The sequence below is a fragment of the Schistocerca americana genome, chromosome 8 (assembly GCF_021461395.2).
Source record: "Schistocerca americana isolate TAMUIC-IGC-003095 chromosome 8, iqSchAmer2.1, whole genome shotgun sequence".
In the NCBI taxonomy this organism is placed as follows: Eukaryota; Metazoa; Arthropoda; class Insecta; order Orthoptera; family Acrididae; genus Schistocerca; species Schistocerca americana.
Window position 1 is genome coordinate 136,158,678 of NC_060126.1, and position 24,509 is coordinate 136,183,186.

Sequence of the window (24,509 nt, forward strand, 5' to 3'; positions counted from 1 at the left end):
GAACAGTGGAAAAACGTTGTATGGAGTGACAAATCACAGTACACAATGTGGCGATCCGATGGCAGAGTGTGGGTATGGCGAATGCCCAGTGAACGTCATCTGCCAGCGTGTGTAGTGTCAACAGTAAAATTCGGAGGCGGTGTTGTTATGGTGTGGTAGTGTTTTTCATGGAGGGGCCTTGCTTTATCACAGCACAGGCCTACATTGAGGTATTAAGTACCTTGTTGCTGTTGCTGTTGAAGAGCAATCCGGGGACGGCGATTGCATCTTTCAACACGATCGAGCACCCGTTCTTAATGCACGGCTGTGGCGGAGTGGTTACACGACAATAAAATCCCTGTAATGGACTGGCCTGCACAGAGTCCTGTCCTGAATCCTATAGAACACCTTTGGAATGTTTTGAAACACCCACTTCGTGCCAGGCATCACCGACCGACATCGATACCTCTCCTCAGCTCAGCACTCCGTGAAGAATGGGCTGAAATTCCCCAAGAAACATTCCAGCACATAATTGAACGTATGCCTGCGGGAGTATAAGATGTCATCAAGGCTAAGGGTGGGCCAACACTACATTTAATTCCAACATTACCGATGGAGGGCGCCACGAACGTATAAGTCATTTTCAGCCAGGTGTCCGAATTCTTTTGATCATATAATATATATATTACTTCAATTCTTCGCCGAACGAACTTCATTTGCTTCTTTCAACATCAAGCCTCAAAATGATGAAGTCGACACTATACTCTCGAAATTTTCATACAGCATAGAATGATCGTTGCCGATGAAGTGCTCTGCCACAGTTATATTTAGCTGTAACAGCCGAGTGTCCATCCGATCTTCTGTGCATCTTTCATGGGTTGCACTGGCGATCTGCCCGAGAAATAACAAAAAACTTGCTAAGACTTCGGTGTCCTCGCATGGATCGACCGTGTGGCCACAGTTTTAATTAATGCACATTTTTTTGCCATTTGTCAATCTCTGGCGCTTGTGTATCTGTGACCGCATGCACAGTGGCGTGGCCCCGGGTTTAAAAGGATGTAACTGCAATCAGCAGGCTCACTCCGAAGATGGCCGAAATGTAGACGCCGTAATGTCATCAGAAGAAATAGGGTTTATGCGGTTGCACGTCCGAAATTTAACGGGTCAGTTATTGCGCTGTGTAAACGTCAAGACCCCCTAACGCAAAATAAGCAATTATACTTTAACTGCAAATTTAACAAGAATTCCTTGAATAGTTAATAAATGTTCATATTTACTGTTGCCACGAGTATCAATATAGTCGAGTGATATCCATGCTACATTTTAAACAGCTCTGCAGGTAAGTAGTCTGATACCTGGCTCACTCCACTGTCGCAGTATGTTGGTGGGATGATGCGAATTCTGTGGGAGTGTTGTCAGTAGAACCCGTGGCTGAATTTCAGTTTGGTTACTGTCATTACGAACTACCTGTAATCCCTTTAACATCAATGTTACGTTTCAGATAATATTTTCCAGCGTACCATTGTATCTTAGAAATACGTATGCGGTTTGATTTGTCTGTACCAGGTGCCTTTGTGCAGATCTTCGGACTAGCACTGTTTGTTCCGTTCACCTCTGCCCATGTATCTGTCTACAGCGATTCGACATATCTTGTATTCCTCTCGTTGCTGCGTTTCTTGCCAGTTGGTTGACCTTCTCATTGTTCACAGTCGCGACACGCCCCTTGGTCATACAATCGCATCTAGATCTCAGGTACTTACTGTACGTGTGGTGTCGTCCGCAGAACGAGGTCTCGTGCAAAACTTGGTGCCTCACGACGGCACCACAAGTAAAGACAGTCGTTGGCAGAGGCATTAACGTAGACACGCCCCAAGTGTCTCGTTTCGCCGCCTTAGCCAGAGAGGTTAGGTTAGGTTAGTGGTGTTTAACGTCCCGTCGACAACGAGGTCAGTAGAGACGGAGCGCAAGCTCGGGTTAGGGAAGGATGGGGAAGGATATCGGCCGTGCCCTTTCAAAGGAACCATCCCGGCATTTGCCTGAAACGATTTAGGGAAATCACGGAAAACCTAAATCAGGATGGCTGGAGACGGGATTGCACCGTCGTCCTCCCGAATGCGAGTCCAGTGTGCTAACCACTGCGCCACCTCGCTCGGTCCTTAGCCAGAAACTTATTTATGTCCGAGCGCAGAACCGCTCACCCCCAGTATGTATGTAATAGCCCAGTATCTACGTAATCAGCGGCCACTTGTAATCATAGCTTACGGCGATAATTGCGTCCTATCACAGATCTGGCTGCATGCTGATAGAACATTTATGCACAATTTTATACCAAGTTACAGACAATTGTACTCAGATGTGAAACTATCATCCTGCAATGAACGGACTGCTAAATCTTACAAGTGTTAGCGATAGTATCAAATACATACGATATTGCAGTGCCTGTGTTGTGCAGAAGTACGACGCAAAGTTCCTTTACAGGCACTGCTGCGACTACAGCTGTTATGAAACACGTGGGAGCGCGGAGTGGCCGCGCGGTTGACGGGGGCCATTGCGTGGCGTCTCCCGCCGGAGGTTCGATTCCTCCCTCGAGCATGGATGTGTGTGTTGTCCTTACCGTAAGTTATTTTAAGTAGTGTGTAAGTCTAGGGACCGATGATCTCAGCAGTTTTGTCCCTTAGGCATCCACACATATTTGAACATTTTTTGGAATACATGAAATGTATTCCCAAACCAGGAATATGGACAGCCATCAGCTGTACGATGGCTGACAACAACGAAAATCTGTGCCGGACCGGGACTCGAACAAGGATTTCTCGAGCGTTTGCTTTCATTCATTTACATCTAAATCATACGCCGCAAGCCACCTAATGGTGTGTGGCGAAGGACACTTTTTATATCACTAACTGAGCCCTTCAATACCGCTTTACTCGCGAATAGCGCTTGAGAAGAATGATGGTCGGTAAGCTCTGTATTGACTCTAGTTTCTCGAATTTTCTTCTCATGGTTATTAATCGAGACGTATGTAGGGAAAGTAATATGTTCGCTCGACTCTTCCCGCAACGTTCTCTCCCAAAATGTCTGAAGTAAATCCCTCTGTGATACTTAACTCCTCTCTTATAACATCTAACAAGTGATTCGTTGAGCATCCCCTTAAAGCTCTCGTGCCGACTAAACGATCACATGACTCTGTCTCTCTCTCTCTCTCTCTCTCTCTCTCTCTCTCTCTGTTCTCTTCCCGCATCATTCGTGACAGTGGCTAGATTGGATTGCGTAAAAAACTGTATTATGAAAAAAAAAATGTGACTCTGTACGGGCGCTGATGACCGCGCAGTTGAGCGCACCACAAACTAATCATTATCATTCTCTCTCTCTCTCTCTCTCTCTCTCTCTCTCTCTCCCCCCCCCCCCCTCTCTCTCTCTCTCTCTCTCTCTCTCTGCTATCAGTACTATCTGGTAGGGAATCCAGATAAATGAACAACAGGCTAGATCAAACAAGCGCATTATAAGCCACTTCCTTCCTGGATGACATACATTTCCTTAAGATTCTCCCTATGAATATGAGCCAGGCATCTGCTTTTCCCAGCCGGCTGGTGTGGCCGAGCGGTTCTAGGCGCTTCAGTCTGGAACCACGCCACCGCTACGGTCGCAGGTTCGAATCCTGCCTCGGGCATGGATGTGTGTGATGTCCTTGGGTTAGTTAGGTTTAAGTAGTTCCAAGTTCTAGGCGACTGATGACCTTAGATGTTAAGTCACATAGTGCTCAGAGCCAATTGAACCTTTTTTTTTTTTTTTATTTTCCCACTATTTGTTTTATATGATAATTCCACTGCGGATAGTTACTCTCAGATATTTTACGGCTGATACTGTTTCCAGCGATTTGTCATCAATAGTGTAACTGTACAGTAGTGAATTTCTTTTCCTGTGTATGCTCAATGTATCACATTTATTTACGTTCAGGGTTAACTCCCAGAGACTGAACCATTCAGCCGGCCGCTGTGTCAGAGCGGTTGTAGGCGCTTCAGTTCGGAAAGACGTTGCTGCTACCGTCACAGGTTCGAATCCTGCATCGGGCATGGATGTGTGTGATGTCCTTAGGTTAGTTAGGTTTAAACAGTTAAGTCTCATAGTGCTCAGAGCCATTTTTTGTTAACTCCCAGAGTGCTTAGAGCCATTTGAACCTGCACCATTCATCATTTCTTTGGAGGTCATTCCGCAAATCGTTGCTAGTTTGTTACAGACAACCGCATCATCTGCGAACAGCCTTAGAAAGCAACCAAGGCTTTCTACTAGATCATTTATATATATTGTAAACATTAACGGTCCTATCACACTTCAACAATGGTTCAAATGGCTCTGAGCACTATGAGACTTAACTTCTGAGGTCATCAGTCCCCTACAACTTAGAACTACTTAAACCTAACTAATCTAAGGACATCACACACATCCATGCCCGAGGCAGGATTCGAACCTGCGACCGTAGCGGTGGCGTGGTTCCAGACTGAAGCGCCTAGAACCGCTCGGCCACTCCGGCCGGCTATCACACTTCCTTGGGGTACACCGGTAACTACCTTTACATCAGTCATTCTGTTCCTTTAAGAGCGACGTGTTAAATTCTGTCTTCAAGGAAGTCTTGAATCTAGGCGCAAATCTGCTCCGGTACTCGATAAGCTGGTATTTCTTTCACTGCACGGCAGTGCGCGACGGTGTCAAATGCGTTCCTGAAGTCAACGAACACGGCATCAAACTGAGCGCCAATGTCCCTTCCACTGTGGATCTCATCGAGGAACAGAGCGAGTTGAGTTTCGCAGTGTCCTTGTTTGGGGAATCCATGTTGATTTTTATAGAGGAGAGTTTCATTCTTGAAGAACGACGTATTTCTTGAGCATAAAACTTGTTCCATAATTTTACAACAGATTGGCGTCAACGATATAGGTCTATAACTGTGTACATCGTTCCTAGGGCCCTTCTTAAAAACGGAAACTACCTACGCTTTCTTCCAGTCGCTACGGACCCTTCGTTGCTCAACCGGTCTACGATAAATTACTGCTAGAAGGGGAGTAAGTTCTTTCGTATAATCTTTGTAGACTCCACTAGGCCATAATGCTTGTACGAGTGCAGGCTGTAGACACTTGGTTGACGACATATGGAAGGCTGGGTCCAGTCGTGAGTCGTACTTAGATAGCATAATCGTAAGGCAACCGTTCGCGATAAGCGGGGAATCCGGTTTCGATGGCCGGTCTGGCAAAAATTTTCATTATCATCATCCATTATAAAACTGACCAGCTGATGGTTGTCCACATTCGCACCTGCTAACACATTCCATGTATCAACTACATGTCATCTCTGAGGATAATATTTTTTCCCGAAGTTATGTTTTTGTCATACTCATTTTTCATAAATCACTAATAATTTGTGTATGTGTTCTAGTATCTGCTAGACCTCCTCCTGAAGTAATATAGTCTTGCTACACAACACCTCAGTATGAATCACGTCGTCGTACAGGCACTGGATTTATCGCGTGCCAGAGTGTCAAATGATGGAATTTGAGGTGGCGGTAGCCGAAAATCAAAATTTTTTTTAAAAAGAGAAAGTAATCAACCACAGCAGTAACCCTTGTATCTAAGCTGCAGACGTGAGGTAAACGGCATGGCGACGAGAACTTGAAAGTGTAATTCAAAACAGAGAGCGCCACTTGCCACTCTAGTTCTTGCCCTCAGTGCCGCGGGAAACATGCACAACAATCTTCTCCCGACACGTGTGGTGGCACAAATCGTGATCCGTCAACGACCGTATGTGAGCCACCCACTGCGGACGGATACCGAAAGGTTAAAGCATTCGGTACGCTCGGCTGCTTAGATCAGAGAAGCTCCTCTGACAGGTCGCTTGCGGCTCACACTACATCAAATACTCACGGGCGCCTCCGTCCGCAATTAATGTCAATTACGCAGCTGATACATGAGGAATGAAACGGAGCAGAATTGAGGATGAAGTCTGAATAGTGTAGAGATCAAGTAGAGCTTTATGTCTCGGGAATGAAAGCTTCCTTACTGCACACATAAATGTGACAGTTTAGTTCTTCGGACGATGAATGGTTGGGTGACGTATGGTTGCAGCACAGCCAACATAATGGTCATCAGTGCCCATCAGATAAAATTTATTGTCTGGATAATGGAGAGATTCGGACGCGCCAGACATACTCGACGCTAAATTCCATAACAATCGCTTAGGAATAATCAAGCTTCTGATGATATATTTATATTACTCAGTAAATTTTCAAATACTGTCATGAACAGTTCTGGACATATTCGCCTGTATATCGGTAATGCGGTAATGGACAGTAGAACGCTGCAAACGAGTGGCTGGAGTGATGAATCACGAAACATCTTGTGTCAGTCCGATTGAAGGGTTTGGGTTTGGCGAATGCATGGAGAGCGTTACCCGCCGTCATTCCTAGTGCCAACAGTGAAGTATGGCGGAGGTTGTGTTACGGTATGGGCGTGTTTTCGTGGCTACAGTGTGGTCCCATTAAGAAAGCGCTAAATGCGACAGGATATGGCAACATTATACAGCAGTGTGTTCTGCGTACAGTAGACCAACAGTTTGGAAACATTGTTTGTATCAGCTTGACAACCCATTGTGTTTCAAAGCAGCATGTCTGAACAGTCGTTTCTGGGCAATGACATTCCTGCAATTGATTGGTCTTTCCAAGAGACCCGGTCTTAACACACTGGAACATCTCTGAGATAAGTTGGAAAGTCAACTTCGTAGCAGACCCCAGCGCCAAACAGCAATATCTTTTCTCGTTTCGGCTCATGAGCAACAATGAGCTGCCATTCCTCCACATCCATTGAGACACCTCATTAAAATTTTCCCCAACTGACTTAAAGACGAAAAGTGGACACACCCTAAATTAATATCCCTTAACTGCTATCCATCAAATGGGTTTCTGTAATCGAATTTCCTGGTATCGCTTCAGTATCGATTGTGAAAATGTTAAATTGATGTTTGACTACAGTTTCTAAAATCTGCTTCTATGCATGTAAACGTTCAATAACATTTGAGTCTGGATTATTAAGTTACTATGAGTTTCTTTAAAGTACTGACTAATATGGTTAAAGTCATTTTATGTGAACTGGAGGAAATGAAGATGTATTGATCTTATTAGTAAGGCATTTATCCTTTTTTTAACTTTCAAAGAGAAATATGTTATTAATATTTGGTCGGGGTACATAGATGTCGGTATTTGTGCTGAGACAGCAACATCGAATCGGTCTCTTACGACTCAATTGGTAAACTGCTGTACTCAACTCATCTTCTGTGGCAAACGTTGTCGTACTCTAACATTGGCGACAGACAAAATATTCGCTAATTCTGTCCACAAGAATAAAAATGTATCTTTCCTCATTCGGAAATGTTATGACATTTTAGAGCCTCCAAGATGTTAGAGTTAAAAAAAAAGTTATCTATATTGTTTCGTTCCTTCACCTCAGTGAATTATCAGGATACTCCTGTAACACTACGACTGAAAGTACGTTCATTTTCAGAAATTTCTTCATCATAGTAATATCTATGCTTTATATTAGTAGATTACTTTTGGCGAGAAATGTTCTTGGCCTGTGGTAATGCGCTTCCTTCCAACGCTCTCCTCGCTTTGTTTGTCATTTCTTATTCCCGTTTCAAATATTTTATCGCTTCGTCTACTGCCTTGTCTCCAGTTTTGATACTAAATTCGACGCTAATCTCATTTTTCTAAAGCACTATTCTGTCGGCTTTCTTTGGAACTCTTATTCTATTCTTATTTTTTTTTAAATACGGTGGTACTTATAACCTCACTTCATCGTGCTAAAAAATACACTCCTGGAAATGGAAAAAAGAACACATTGACACCGGTGTGTCAGACCCACCATACTTGCTCCGGACACTGCGAGAGGGCTGTACAAGCAATGATCACACGCACGGCACAGCGGACACACCAGGAACCGCGGTGTTGGCCGTCGAATGGCGCTCGCTGCGCAGCATTTGTGCACCGCCGCCGTCAGTGTCAGCCAGTTTGCCGTGGCATACGGAGCTCCATCGCAGTCTTTAACACTGGTAGCATGCCGCGACAGCGTGGACGTGAACCGTATGTGCAGTTGACGGACTTTGAGCGAGGGCGTATAGTGGGCATGCGGGCGGCCGGGTGGACGTACCGCCGAATTGCTCAACACGTGGGGCGTGAGGTCTCCACAGTACATCGATGTTGTCGCCAGTGGTCGGCGGAAGGTGCACGTGCCCGTCGACCTGGGACTGGACCGCAGCGACGTACGGATGCACGCCAAGACCGTAGGATCCTACGCAGTGCCGTAGGGGACCGCACCGCCACTTCCCAGCAAATTAGGGACACTGTTGCTCCTGGGGTATCGGCGAGGACCATTCGCAACCGTCTCCATGAAGCTGGGCTACGGTCCCGCACACCGTTAGGCCGTCTTCCGCTCACGCCCCAACATCGTGCAGCCCGCCTCCAGTGGTGTCGCGACAGGCGTGAATGGAGGGACGAATGGAGACGTGTCGTCTTCAGCGATGAGAGTCGCTTCTGCCTTGGTGCCAATGATGGTCGTATGCGTGTTTGGCGCCGTGCAGGTGAGCGCCACAATCAGGACTGCATACGACCGAGGCACACAGGGCCAACACCCGGCATCATGGTGTGGGGAGCGATCTCCTACACTGGCCGTACACCACTGGTGATCGTCGAGGGGACACTGAATAGTGCACGGTACATCCAAACCGTCATCGAACCCATCGTTCTACCATTCCTAGACCGGCAAGGGAACTTGCTGTTCCAACAGGACAATGCACGTCCGCATGTATCCCGTGCCACCCAACGTGCTCTAGAAGGTGTAAGTCAACTACCCTGGCCAGCAAGATCTCCGGATCTGTCCCCCATTGAGCATGTTTGGGACTGGATGAAGCGTCGTCTCACGCGGTCTGCACGTCCAGCACGAACGCTGGTCCAACTGAGGCGCCAGGTGGAAATGGCATGGCAAGCCGTTCCACAGGACTACATCCAGCATCTCTACGATCGTCTCCATGGGAGAATAGCAGCCTGCACTGCTGCGAAAGGTGGATATACACTGTACTAGTGCCGACATTGTGCATGCTCTGTTGCCTGTGTCTATGTGCCTGTGGTTCTGTCAGTGTGATCATGTGATGTATCTGACCCCAGGAATGTGTCAATAAAGTTTCCCCTTCCTGGGACAATGAATTCACGGTGTTCTTATTTCAATTTCCAGGAGTGTAGGAAGAGTTGACTTGGTTCAAATGGCTCTGAGCATTAAGGGACTTCTAACATCTGAGGTCATCAGTCCCCTAGAACTTAGAACTACTTAAACCTAACTAATTTAAGGACAGCACACACATCCATGCCCGAGGCAGGATTCGTACGTGCGACCGTAGGGGTCGCGCGGTTCCAGACTGAAGCGCCTAGAATCTCTCGGCCACAACGGCCGGCAACAGTTGACTCACAGACATGATTCGTAACAGTGAAACACATCATATTCGGAAAACCGATATATGATTGAGCTAGCACATTAGATTCCGAGTTAGCCTTTGCCAATGATACAATCTTATCAATGAAATGTGGGTGAATTCCTAAGAGACCAAACTGCTGAGGTCATGGGCCCTTAGGCCGGCCGTAGTGGCCGAGCGGTTCTAGGCGCTACGGTCTGGAACCGCGCGACTGCTACGGTTGCAGGTTCAAATCCTGCCTCGGGCATGGATGTTTGTGATGTCCTTAGGTTAGTTAGGTTTAAGTAGTTCTATGTTCTAGGGGACTGATGACCTCAGAAGTTAAGTCTCATAGTGCTCAGAGCCATTTGAAACATGGGCCCCTAGACTTATGCACTACTTAAAATAACTTACGCTAAGAACAACACACACAGCCGCGCTCGAGGGAGGACTCGAACCTCCGGTGAGAGCGGCCGCCCAGTCCGTGACAGGGCGCCTCAAACCGCGCGGCCACTCCTCGCGGCACAATCTTATTACATATTACATAAGTTCCCCTATTTTCAGACTTGACTCTCCAAACTCACACTCTCTACAGTAAGCAGTAAAGAATCTCGGTAGTTGTAGAAGACGTTGACACTCAGCTGTAGTGAGATGTGTTGTGATGATGTGAGGTGCCCTGTATGCGAAGTTCACAGGCTGGTGAAGTAGGACGTTTGTTGGCTGTTTCCGTCCCGAGAGATGAGCCCATTGCGATCAGTGTCATCTTGCTCTTCACACTCACCAAGAATCAAATCTTCCATTTCGTTGTGCAGAGTCTAGGCTTGAATTATAGTCGTGCCACTGTTACGTAAAATATTTGAGGTACAGTTTGTCTAACATACCATTCGTGTCGCATTTAAGTTGGGTGCTACACGCAAGACGAGGGGAGGGAACTTATAAAATATATAGGAAATAAGATACTGTAAGAGAAAACCCGATTGTGGGTGACAATGTTGGAGTGATTGCTGAAAGTGAAGTGAGTATAACCGAAAAATCACAGTCGTCGCTAAAGTGAATTCCTACTCGAGGACGACCAGAAACAGTGGATATGTTTTATTTATTTATTTATTGTTCCGTGGGACCAAATTAAGGAGGAATCTCCATGGTCATGGAACGAGTCTCCGGACCATGTAGCAGCTTTCCATGCACGACTGAAAGAGGTCTGGCAACATGCTCGTGCTCTTTCATGTCTTTCACCAAGCTGGTAACTACAATGTCAGCTTGTATCTCGACCTTAAGTTTTGTACAGTAGTGTGTACTAGAAGTCTAGAATGAATGTTAATTACCGTTGTATACATTTGAGATGTGGTGCTACAGACGAATGTTGAAAATTAGGTGGACTTACAAGGTGAGGAGCCAACGGCCTTGACGCAGTGGCAACACCGATTGCCGTCAGATCACCGACGTTAAGCGCTGTCGTGCTGGGCTAGCACTTGGATGGGTGATCAATGACCATCCGGTCTGCCAAGCGCTGTTGGCAAGCGGGGTGCACTCAGCCCTTCTGAGGTAAACTGAGGAGCTACTTGATTCACAAGTAGCGGCTCCGGCCTCGTAAACTGACATACGGGCGGGAGACCGGTGTGCTGACCACATGCCCCCCCCCCCCCATATCTGCATCCAGAGACGCCTGTGGGCTGAGGATGACACGGCAGCCGGTCGGTACAATTGGGCCTTCCAAGGCCTGTTAGGAGGGGTTTAGTTATAGATAGGGTGAGGAATAAGGAGGTTCTGCACAGAATAGGAGAGGAAAGGAATATGTGGAAAACACTGACAAGGAGAAGGGGCAGAATGTCTGTTAAAACACCAGGGAATGGCTTCCATGGTACTAGAGGGAGCTGTAGAGGGTAAAAACTGTAGAGGAAGACAGAGGTTAAAAAACATCGAGCAAATAATTGAGAACGTAGTTTGGAAGAGCTACTCTGTGATGAAGAGGTCGGCACAGGACAGGGATTCGTGGAGGGCCGCATCAAACCAGCGGGAAGACATATGACTAAAAAAATGCAACTTTTTGTAGCTAGGTGAAAATACAATCCACAAGGTATTCCAAGTGGGGGGGGGGTGCCGAAACTGTAAGCAGTAATAAGTAAATAAAAGTAGACGGAGGGCGCCCTCTGTAATCGATACAGACAGCAGCCACTGGCCGCCAGCTTGGTCCCTTGTGGAGCGCGCAGTTCCCGTCGTGAATATTTGAGAGCGCCGCCCTAGGAGGGCAGTGGACGTCGGCCACCAAAGTGCGCCTCTGGCCGGACGCGGACAGGTGTGTGCGAGGCGGGGTCAGTCCCACGGGAGCGTCGCGTGTCCTCCGCCACTGGGTCAGCGCGGAGAGCCGGGCTGCCCTCGCGAGGGAAAAGAAAAAAGTTCAGCACCCGCCAGCATGTGCGAGGTCGCTGTGGCTGCGACGTAGCGACTGCCGTCTTCCTTGCCACACGGCGAAACGCCAACAAGGAGTAGCAGAACAAAGGGTGCCTAGTTGTTTCTTTGCTCGCGAAGTTTGCGACCATTTGCCACGGATACACGCTGGACATTTTACTTGTGGTTCTATACTACTCAGGCCCACTTACGGGATGTTGTTGAGGTGCTAACATTTCCATTCCCCGACTTCCGTGTTTCATTTTGAAACGGTGAGGAGCAGTCTAAGGCGCTGCAATCATGGACTCTGCGGCTGGTCCCGGCGGAGGTTCGAGTCCTCCCTCGGGCATGGGTATGTGTGTTTGTCCTTAGAATAATTTAGGTTAAGTAGTGCGTAAGCTTAGGGGCTGATGACCTTAGCAGTTAAGTCCCTTAAGATTTCACACACATTTGAACATTTTTTTTAAAACTGTTAGTGGATAGAGCGACTGTCACTGAGCCCCTGGTTGAGCCGTAAAATTCCAGACGGCCGGTGTTGGAGGAAATAATACGTTACCCGAGTCTTCTCGAAACATAAGCTCTCGGCATTATGACAGTGCTGGAGGGAATGGAGTGGGCGAGTGATTCTCTGGTAGAGATGGGTTGAGACGTGACCCAAGATTTTATTTACCGATGAGACATGGTTAACAAGAGATGGTGTTGTGAATTTCCATGACCAGCATGTATGGGCAGTTGTACATCCCCAAGTAATTCAGAGAAGAGGGCATCAACACCGATTCTCAATCAACGGGAGGGGCGTAAGGGGGGGGGGGGGGGGGGTGGTACCACACCTTGGCCTGCTCGTTCTCCCTCCCGACCTCAATCCTCTGGACTTTTGGTTTTGGGGACACTTGAAGAAATTGGTATACGCCATGCCAATCAACGACGTGCAGACACTACAAGGTCGCGTCTCCAGTGCGTGCCAGCAAGTACAGCAATAATCCGGTATAATTCAAAGGGTGCGTCATTCCTTACGCCGGAGGGCAGAGGGGTGCATTGTCGTGAATGGACGAAACACTGAATACTTCCTGTAAGCACATGTCTATCGCGGGAAGTTTGCATTTCCGGAACTATGTTCATTGGACTTATCTCAGAAAGTATGCATTTTTCTTGTTTCGATGAGTATTACCACCACTCAAAGTATTCGACGTATTTTTTGAGCGCCCTGTATGTCAGATAATTAGCCCTCCCTTACTGGGACAGGGTAACGTGCACTATTCTCGAGAATAAAGAGAAAACAATATTAAGCGAAGACCAACAAACAGGAGCTCGGATTGCTGGATGCAGCAGTCTGTTTCCGTACTGTGCAACTTGTGTATCGGAGAAACAATGCTGAGAATAAACGAAAGGTTCAGTAGGAGGATGAAAATGCAGGTAAAGGGACATCGAAAGAGAGATGAAAGCCTGGTGGAAAAAAGAATGGCTGAAAGAGGATGACCTGAGGTTAACGTCCATATCCAACGAAACGATCATCATTGTCAACAGGGTCTTATTTCCTCAGTCCACTAAAGAGATGAATGGAATGTAATGAAGGACATTGGCGCAAATTCTACCGATCATGAACTTAATGCCACGACCTCCATTCCGTGCCAGCTTGGTATTAGCGAAGAAAATTTCTCCCACCTTCAAGAAGCAAGTAAATTAGCAATATCAATAGTATTAATAATAATAGTAATAATAATAATAATAACAATAATAATAATAATAATAGAAACAGACAAAAGGTGAACGGAAAATGAGAAATTTTAATAGATTATAGTTAATGAGAAATAGAAGACTGACCTTCCGGGACGTTTTTACACGACAAAATTACGTCAGATTAAAGGGAAACAGTTTTGGAAACAGAAATTAACAATAACTTGAATTACAGAAACAAAAAAAAAAAAAGTAGTCCGCAGCTCGTGGTCGTGCGGTAGCGTTCTCGCTTCCCACGCCCGGGTTCCCGGGTTCGATTCCCGGCGGGGTCAGGGATTTTCTCTGCCTCGTGATGACTGGGTGTTGTGTGACGTCCTAAGGTTAGTTAGGTTTAAGTAGTTCTAAGTTCTAGGGGACTGATGACCATAGATGTTAAGTCCCATAGTGCTCAGAGCCATTTGAACCATTTGAACCAAAAAAGTAATGACACAATATTCGCGAATAGGTATTAACAGAAAAAACGTTTTTAGAAATTAAATACAAAATTTAGTACGATACATCCACTGAAAAGAATAGGAGAAACAGGGAATAGACAGGCGAAAGAATGATCACCTGCACAGAAAGTGACGTAATATTAAAAACACATACAGACAGATTAAAGAATGAACGCATGTACAGAAAGTGAGATAATATTAAAAACACAGGAGAATAAAATGGAAAAAGGAAGAAATTAGAATTGCATCAAATATGCAGCGTGTCTTCCCTTTGGACATAAGACATGTAAGGAATGTAAAATAAATAAAACAATCATATTTGTACTGTACAAATTAGCGCGTCATCCCTTGACGGTGTCATTGGAATACAGGGTCGCAAATTTCGTGATTTGTAGGTCAAAGAGTGGATAATGTCTGGCAGACTAGATATTGAAAGTGGAATTATCGATTTCCCCATTCTTGCTTCAGGACGAAACCGAAAACCATGTCTTGAAGATTCCCAGGCACTGACGTCTAGACTACTGAAAATTATTCATGTTCACGAGCCGAGAGGCACTAATTCACACTTGATTGTTTCTGGAACTGCCGCATGGTTACAGTGCAGGATGGTGGGGCAAAGTGCTGCAGAGCACAGCCACGTACAATATTTGTCCTATATCTTCCCCATTTAAACGATAGTGAAAGCGTGTAGCAAGGGAAGAAGGCACCGCAGCATTCCTTCAAAGCAGCAGAGGGAACTGTATAACTCGTAGAAACGGTAGTTTGTATACGGGGCAAAGTATTGAAAGAATCGTTACGGTTTAACGTTGCCTCGACATCGAGGTCATTAGTGACAGAGCCGAGGCACGAAATGGGGAAGTAATGAAGAGGAAATTCGGCCCTACCCTTTCCAAACCTATATATTGACGGTTGTTCCTCTCGATCGCGAATGCAGCATATTTGTTAACTACACCTACTCTGGCACGGTGGGAGCGGGGACACGTGTTGTAAAACCCCAAGCAGAGTCCAAACAAGCGTGTAAGGACGAGAAAGAGGGACGTTCGTTTCTCATTAGAGATTGCCTCGTTTCGCAATTTCTCTGGCCTCCCGGTAGACACCGCCGGCGGAGCGTGTAAAAACCTAAGCCTCGCTGGAGGCCCGTAACGAGATTAGGGCGCGGCCTCTTCGTTATCCCGCACTCGGGCGCTCTCGCTGCTTTCAGGAGCGGTGCTTTTCTTCCGAAGCTCGCAGTTGCGTCTGCAGAGGCCGCCGCAGACTCCATCTCGTTAGAAGGAAACTGGGCGGTTGGTGGGAGGGCTTCCTTTGAAGACCACACGTACGGCAGAGGGCGAACGGCAGAGGCACTGGCCGAAGAGCTCCTTCGAGGGCCGCCACAGCTGGGTTCCATCCCTGTACACGTCTTCTCCCACAAGGTGGGGAGGTGTTCACCAAACAGCGGAACGGCCTTAGACTTTTGTATGTAGGGGAACTCGGAGCGGAACGGGATACTTAATGTTTAACAACTTCTATGAAATAAGGGCACACAAGGAAACACTTCTTAAAGTTATAAAAAACACCTTGTAGTGTAACCTAACGTACCTTATTTTAAAATCACTTAAAACACTACATTTAGCATTTTTTGCAATTTTTCAAAGAAAGTCTTGCATTTTTCCCGTTCCGCCCCACCAACGGGACAGAATGAGATAAGGTTAATTTTTGTTAAATTTCTGCATAAACGTTTAATTTGAATTACGAATATCGTATTAAATTATGACAAAATGTTGTGTAAAAGGCAATTCAGACTAAGGAATGTACAATTTAAACAATTAAAAAGTCATTCTTCAAAATAAGTAAATATTTTAATGTCATTCTGAAAAATGTACAATGCTTAATAATCACCAAACCACTAACTACTAGCCCTTTCGACAATAGTCACAAATCAGTATTTCCTCTTCATCTTCACTGTCTATGCCAGCACATGAATTGTGTGCCCACTCTGGCATGCGACACAGCCCTCATTAGAAACGGAGTAGAAGTCCCCACAGTAGAGACACTCAGCATCCTCTCCCTCTGATTCTCTCTTCTCCATCATCTTCTTCCTTTTATTTTTCTTAAGGTCTTTGATACCCACTGTTTTGGTTTTTTTTTTTTTTTGGGTGTCCAGTTTGGTATTTTTGCCTTAAGTTGCATTGCACCTGACGTCTCTGTCCTGACATTGTTCAGATTTGTGCACCCTCCTCCTTTCCGTAGGCCTACTTCAAGTGCGACAGCATTCTGCAGTTCCTTCTTGCAAGGAGAATCAGTTAATACGACGGTTTTTTCTTTTCATCTTGTAGTCCGCAGAGTATTTTGACAGATTAGTGGGATTGGAATGACAGCCTCGGGCGATATCTGGAAAGCCGATTTGTTCGGCGAACATATCTGGTTGGAAGAGTCTGGCATCCACGAACATCCAGGCTGGGTTTGCTTTCTACTTGCATCAAAATATGACGGGGCAGAACGGGACACTATCCCATTGTGCCCTGTCCCGTTCCGCCCCAAGAGCACTTTTGAGGTTAACAACTTTTACGGACTGTAACGACTGACGCATTTAAACACATTAAAAAACTAAAGTATAACAAATGCCATGCACTTTAAGGGAATGTATTATTTTAGGGTATACAATTAACAATTAACAGCTTACCTGGCGTTGAAATTCACCAAACATTAGAACAACGCAAGCTGTAACGTGACGGACAACAATTCACTCAGATCTCGCACTTCAAACTAAATCAAAATGGCTGCCCTCACTTCCCTTCCACTCGCAGAAATAATTACATACCCATACAACGCGTTGCAGCACTGTACAATCTAGAAAAGAGCAATTTCCCACCGCGCCCCGCTATCCCGTTCTGCCCCGAGTTCCCCTATAGGTCTACAGCCGCTGTAAATTTCTAACAATAAGACGTTTTCCTTAGGAAAACTCTTCCTTAATTTTAAGATAAACACTCTCCTTCATTACTATAAGAAAGTTTTTACTTAAAAGTATATAAAAGTCTACGCAGGAAAACGACGTATTTATGACGAAGTGTTATTTTAAAACGAAGGAACAGCCTACGCAGGAACAATACTTCTCCTGGCAAACCAGGAGTACTGGAATTTTGAAAATTTCACGACGTGACAGCGTATAGAGGTGCACAATATAGTACTGACCATTACCTTCTCAAAACTAAAATATTTTTCCCAGTATTACAAAACAGGCAGAATGCAACGATGAAGTAGAGTCGTTTCATAAGAGTGTTCATTGATTTTATTCAATTACGGCTCATGTGGTACACTGCGTAGTTGCGGTTGTGCTTGTAACCTTCCCAGGAGGAATAAGCAAGGGAACAAAGTGAAATTTTAGGCCTATGCGGCGTAAAATGCATGAATTTTGTTGCACTGTATTAATATTTTAATAGTTTGAGTGTGTCTATAAATGATGACAACCTCTTCAATTTACATTTTTCTGACAGCCAAGTCATTTTACGGGAGGATAAGGATGACATGAACTACAAGGTAAGAAAGTTGCACCATTAACAGAAAGAAAATGGAATATTTGGTTGCTGGAGAAGAGTCAAGACCTGACGTTAGATTTTTGGATAGTAAGGTCTGTGGAACGATTACATAGTACATCGGGGAGTCAAATTAGTTTTTTTAAACTCTGCCTTAGGTAAACACAAACCATTTCTTCCTCAGTTACCCAGGCATGTTTCGACACATGTGTGTCATCGAAACATGTATGGGTAACTGAAAAAAAAATACATTTCGTTTGCGTAAGGAGGATTTTAAAAAACACAAATATAATTCGCAAACATGTAAAAAACGTCAACATGAGCTTCCAACCCGAACAAGATGATTTAGGAGTCATTAGTAACTGGTGAATCTAGTAAAGGCGTAATTAAAACAGCATTGGGCAAGGTAGAGAAGCAACCAGACAGTTGAATGGACTTTTCTGGAGCGCACGAATTACACCAGAAACCAAGTCTAATGTATTTACAAATATGACAGAAAGTATAGCAACATATGGAACAGAACCATGTAAAATGAAGAAATTAAACGGAGACAGGATTGTGGAGGTGTTGCTATAGGCTGACTTTACGCGATAAAATTAAAAATGAATACATATCTAAGAGAAATAATCTGGGCACCACTGTAACGGATATAATCGAAGCAAAACGAATGAGGTGGCATGAGAATGTATGCCGCTTGAGTGAGGACAAATGGCCCAAGAAGATGATCGAATGTATTTCAACTAATGCAAGAAGACAAAGGCCGGAAAAAATATTGGAAGAGGGAGTCAGAAGAGCTGTGTCAGAGAACAATTTGTAGACGGTTGATTGGAAAGATGAGGGTAGGCATTGGAAACTATGATGCGAGAAGCAACTGTACTGTCGTGTTAAATAGCAATTGAAAAAGTTCAAGATGAATCATTTTTAATATAGCTACATTTCCTGAAGAGAAGTGTGGTCATGTTATAGTTGTGTCATATCTCTAGAACAGACATAAATGTAGATATGATAAACATCATTCCTATCAAAAATCAATCTATTGCTGCGCCCTGGATTTTATTTTCGTGGCTATAGGACTTTTGTGGACTGCAATTTGTCAGACAGTGTGTTTTCTTCTTCGGAGGTGAGAAATGTGTCGTCTAATTTTGTGTGGTTTCAACCTAAACTGATAATCCAAAACATTATGACCATATAAATAAGAGCGTGCTGATTCACCTTAGGAACGTAATACAGCAGCGAAATTGCATCGCCTGTACTCGACAAGCCCTTCCTCGTTTTCCTGAGGTATGTTGCACCAAATGTCTACGCACTGGTCACGCATTTTCCATAAATTTCGGGTCGGTGGATTGTGGGCGTAGAGCTCGTACCTGATAGAGTCCCTACTGTGTTGCGTCGGATTCAGACAGACGCGTTTGGTGGTCAGTACACCAATGTAAGTTCGCTATAATACTCTTTAAAACGCTATACAACGATTGTGGCCTTCGGACACGTTTATGTTAGTGGATTTCTCCAAGCGCGGCCGTATAGTCTTTTGATTGCTTCCCCACTTATAAAGGGTGTCTCACGAGAAATGGTCCATATTCAGGCAAATGATGGGAACAACGAACATTCAAAGCAAAGAATGCTGGTATACACGGGCGCTAAAATGCATACGTAAAGAGCTATGAGCACTTGTTCATCTTCGCTACTGTGCAACAAATCTCTCCTACTGAAGAAGTGTTCATAGCTCTCAAGGCTCACATAGAGGACACGTTAACTACACATTTTTTTTCGTTTTTAAGTCCATACTACCTCGTCCTAAAATGCGGAAAGCAAAGAGCTTGCAGTAGAAGAGATCTGTTTCACAGTATCCAAAAAGAAGTGCTCATAGCTTTTAAGGCATGCCTTTTAGAAGCCATGTTTAATGGGCCGTTTTGCTTTGACCGATCATTCCTATCATGTCCCTGAATATTGGCAATTCCTCCTGGGACGCCCTGTATAAGACATTGCCAGCCTTGCGGCATGTTTAATGAAACGAATAAACTAATAGCTAAAATAAAAGAGGAGTAATGAGATCAGTTGTTGTCTTCGCTTGTCCGCAACGCCACGAGCAGGTATTCAGTGTCGCCGTAGGCTGAGGTTGTAATTGTCTTTCACTCATCATTGTGTGTGTGTGTGTGTGTGTGTGTGTGTGTGTACGGATGTGTCTCCAAAATGTCATAAGGGGCATTTCTCTTGTTGCTTCAGCCAAATTTTTAAAATTAATTTTTTGCTATGTGCTGATATCGTCAGCCGAAACAAATGTTGATTATCAGGTGTTTTATACAACGTTCCGTGTCAACGGAAGACGTCGATACGTTTCTCGTTACAAAGAAAATGTTTTATAGGGAAATTTAATTTGACAATTTGCTAGTACATTGCAAGATTTGCCCAGAGAAATATCCGGTTTAACGTATTAACAGGGATATTCAACAAAGATATAGAAACACGACAAGAAATGCATGCATCAACATAAATTCAGATGCTACTGAACCCTGCACGGTGCACTGTTCTACAAAGGGCATTCAAAAAGTTTTGCACAGTCGTCTATAATTTTTATTTTTTTATTTTTATTTTTTTCTTTTTTTTTTTTGCAGGAGGAGAATGAAATTTTTGTGAACATACTTGGAACATTTAGCTATAAGTTGGTATATAAAAGTATTTTCTTTCATTTACAGGTTAGCCATAATGGACTGTGAAGTAGATGTCAGGTTGCGACAACGGTCGGTGATGGAGTTCCTATTCAAGACCAGCGAAGACTCTGCCACATCGATTCACAATAAGTTGCTCCCTGTTTATGCGGAGGACACAGTAGATCGCAACAGTATCCAGTGGTGGTTGCAGAGTTTTAAAGAAGGTGATTTCTCTCTACTGGACAATCCACGATGCGGTAGACCATCGACAGCAGTGAGTGATGTGATTAAGGAGACCACTGATCAAATCCAAAATGACAGATGTGTGACGACACGACAGCTTGCTGAAATGACTCGTTTGTCATTGGGTAGTGTGGTATCACTGGTACAGCCACTAGGGTACAGAAAAATCTGTGCACGTTGGGTGCCTAATTATTGACAAGAGAAATGAAAACGATGAGGAAGAATGTATGTGAGGGTCTCATGAAGACCTTTACTGAACAGTGGAAACAGTCTTTTGACGGCGTCATTACCCAGCATTAAACATGGTTGTTTTTGTCCGAACCTGAGAGCAAAATCCAATCCATGGAGTAGCGTCATCCGGGTTCCCCTCGGAAGAAGAAACCATGACTTCCAGAAACAGCAGGCCGAAAGGTGATGGCCTCCCTCTTCTAGTATCAGTGTGGTGCCACTTTCATTAACGTTTTGGAACCTGGCTACACAATTAACTGGGACTTTACTGTTTGTCGTTGGACGCGCTGCGGCATACCACCAAGACCCACAGACCACAGCTTCAGTGTCAGCTTATCAGACTATACCATTACAATGCCAAACTCCATACAGCCATTATGACGAAGGAGGAATTCAGGAAAATTGGTTGGAAAATTGTTCCGCATCCTCCCTACAGTCCGGACTTCGCTCCGCCTGATTTTTACCTCTTTGGTCGTTGGAAGGCCCACCTGCTCGGTAAAACATTGATAGTGAGAAAGACCTTATTTCCTGTGTCAAACGATGGTGTAAAAGTCAATCCCCAGAATTTTACCAAAGTGCATTTACATCATGGTTCAAATGGTTCAAGTGGCTCTGAGCACAATGGGACTTAACTTCTGAGGTCATCAGTCCCCCAGAACTTAGAACTAATTAAACCTAACTAACCTAAGGACATACATCCATGCCCGAGGCAGGATTCGAACCTGCGACCGTAGCGGTCACGCGGTTCCAGACTGTAGCGCCTAGAACCGCACGGCACTCCGGCCTGCTTACATCATGGAAACAACGTTGGGCCAGATGCGTCACAGCAGATGGAGGTTACATTGAGTAGGCTCAATGTATAACTAAATGTTTCAAGTATGTTCACAAAAAATTTCATTCTCCTCCTGCAAAAACAAAAAAAAAAAAAAAAAAGAGTTAGAGACCACTCTCCAAAACTTTTTGAACGCCCTTTGTGTTAGCACTAACAGCACCTGCGCACTGTTCTCAACACGTTGCAAACGTCAGTCGTTGTCAGAATAGTGTTGTATGCAGTTGTGAGGTATAATGTTGGAGCTAAATCACTTCGAACGTGGGCAAATTGTGGAAGATTGTATGATGGTTGCTTCCGTAACAAATGTGTATGTAAAATCTTATGGGACTTAACTGCTAAGGTCATCAGTCCCTAAACTTACGTACTACTTAACCTAAATTATCCTAAGGACAAACACACACACACCCATGCCCGAGGGAGGACTCGAACCTCCGCCGGGACCAGCCGCAGCTTCGGTAACCAAGGAAGTTGAAGTGTTTGGTGTTACAAGGAGGCAATGTATCGAAGATTTATACCGCGAACAGGGAAAGCGGAATACCATCATATGCTAAAACACACGCGGAAGAAGGTGTGTGTTGAATGATTGTGACAAACGGTCCTCGAAGAGGATTGTAACGAACGATAAGGGGACGGCAGCTGCAAAAGTCAATGCAGAACTCAACGTCGCACTGCACTGAACTAGCTAACTCTGTCAGCACCTTGACAACACCGGGGAAGCGCCGTAAACAGGAAATTCGAGGGCGAGCTGGAATTCCGAAGTCATCATCAATGTTGCAAATGACCGTACCGGAAAACGTAGTGCCATAAAACCGAGACTATAGAGCAGTGGATGTAAGTCATTTGGTCGGACAATCTTGCCGCACACGATTCCCAACTTCTGGCGAGTTTTCGTCCCAGGACTGAAACATGGAGGGTTTTCGGTGATCTTTTGGACAGCCATATTGTGGTACTGAATGGGCGCCATAGTTACTCGGAGACGTCGCACTACTGCCAAGCATTAGACCATTTTGACTGATCAGGTCAATCCCGTGGTACAACGTTTGTTCGCGAAAGGTGAAGCTGTGTTCCAAGACGGTATGGCCCACTTTCACACGGCACAGGCCTAGTTTTATGAGCACGATGGTGAATTTTCACATCTTCCCTGATCGTCATAGTCATCAGATTTCAATTTTATTGAGACTTTGTGGTCTACTTCGGAGAGAGGGTTAGTGATCCCTATCCATCGTTATCCGAACTTACCAGTACAGTCCAGGAAGAATGGCATAATATTACTTTGAAAACCATAAGGAATCTGTAGTTACCCATTCCGAGACTACTGGAGTGTGTTTTGCAGCGTTTTCTGTTTCCATGTTTTTGTCCAACCCCTTTACTATACAAAGAACATCCCGGCACTCCAGCAGCGTTTGGGTAACGCCACTCCTTAGCCGTAGCGCTGGCCGGCTCAAAAAACAAAAGGGAACAAGTCCGAAAAGGAACTTCTGAAAAAGTTTTACCGCTCCTTGGTGTCTGTTGTTTTCTACTTTTCTAGCCAGCGAGTAATGACGTCACAGTACTAATACCTCGCGTTACAGTATCTTGCTGTTGCAATGTAGGTATCCGAAACGATAATACAGCGTCTTCGATAATTTACAGTGTTTTAGTGCTCAAAAACACAGCAGAAGGCTTAATTCCTGCATTTTATCAAAATCGTGAAACATTCGTTTTCAATTTTTTTTCTCCGTTTTATTTGCTGGCCCGCGTTGAGCTATCCGTCTGTCATGCCCATGCAGGAGCGATACTCAGTCCCTGCTGGAATGCTGGCTATTTTTCGTGATTTTCTGTTCCTGGCAACACATATCGATAAACCTATTACCGCACTACACAAATTTATGGCTGCACTAGTAAACTACACTTTGAAAAATAGTGTTGGTATCGAGAAACGAGTAGAAACTTTTCACTGACGCACGATGAGCTGTATTTGTTTGGCTGAGTCCATGCACACACAGCAAAAAATAAATTTCATGTATCTGCCGAAACATCACAGGACGTGCTGTTTATGACTCTTAAGAGAGAGACGCAGTACATACAGCTTTCCCTGACGTTTATTCCGTCCAATACTAGGTCCAATTTTTCCAGATTTTGTCATGTCAGATTTAATTTTGTTATTTAATTTTGTGTGCGGTTGTCCTCCCTGAAGCCACGGTCGTCAAGGTAACCTAAGGCAGGAAAGTCGCGTGCGCCAACTTTTTGTGAATGGTGTCAGCTTTGCCCACTGTGTTACCTTATTTTAATTGTTTGCGTCTCGTGTTCTCTGGCATAACAGAAATAATTATTTAAAAACAATTTGGTTTTATCAGTGAACAATATAGAGCTCTTTTGGTTTTAAGAAAACCTTCTCCTTAACCGGAAAATTTCATTTTACATTTCAGAAAATGATTATCCCCACGCGGCAACCACTGCTCATTAGATAAGAGATCTGCACGGTTAAGGCAAACGCTATCCTCATTATTTTCGCATACGCAAGTGCCTTGTCACCATCTGTAAGTATTCTATTCGCATCCGCGGATATTAAAATCTTTTAAATCACTTTAATCCGCTCGGTTCGCTGGCGCTCTGACTACGGGCTTGCGTTTGCTCGTAAGTCTCGTCTGCTAAGCCGCACCTCGTAACTTAAATTTTACTCACGAAGGACACAGAGCGCGACCACCATCACATTTCATTACAATAAAACACGCCCGTGTTTTGTCGTAATTACTGTAACCGAAATTTGTGAATTTCTCTGCGGTATATTTCCGCAAAACTGGGAAGTCAAATAAAGTCGTTCCAAGTTGTCACACACTGCAGAAAGTCATATATTTGTAATGTAATTCGTATATCAAATTTGCATCTACACCCACATGATTACTCTGTAATTTACAGTTACGTGTTTCTCTTCCGTTCCACTCTCGAAAACTACGTGGGGAAAATTGAACACCTTAATTTTTCCGGGTGATCTCTGATGTCTTCTGTTCTATCATGATTATCATTTCTCCCTATTAGGGGAGGTTCA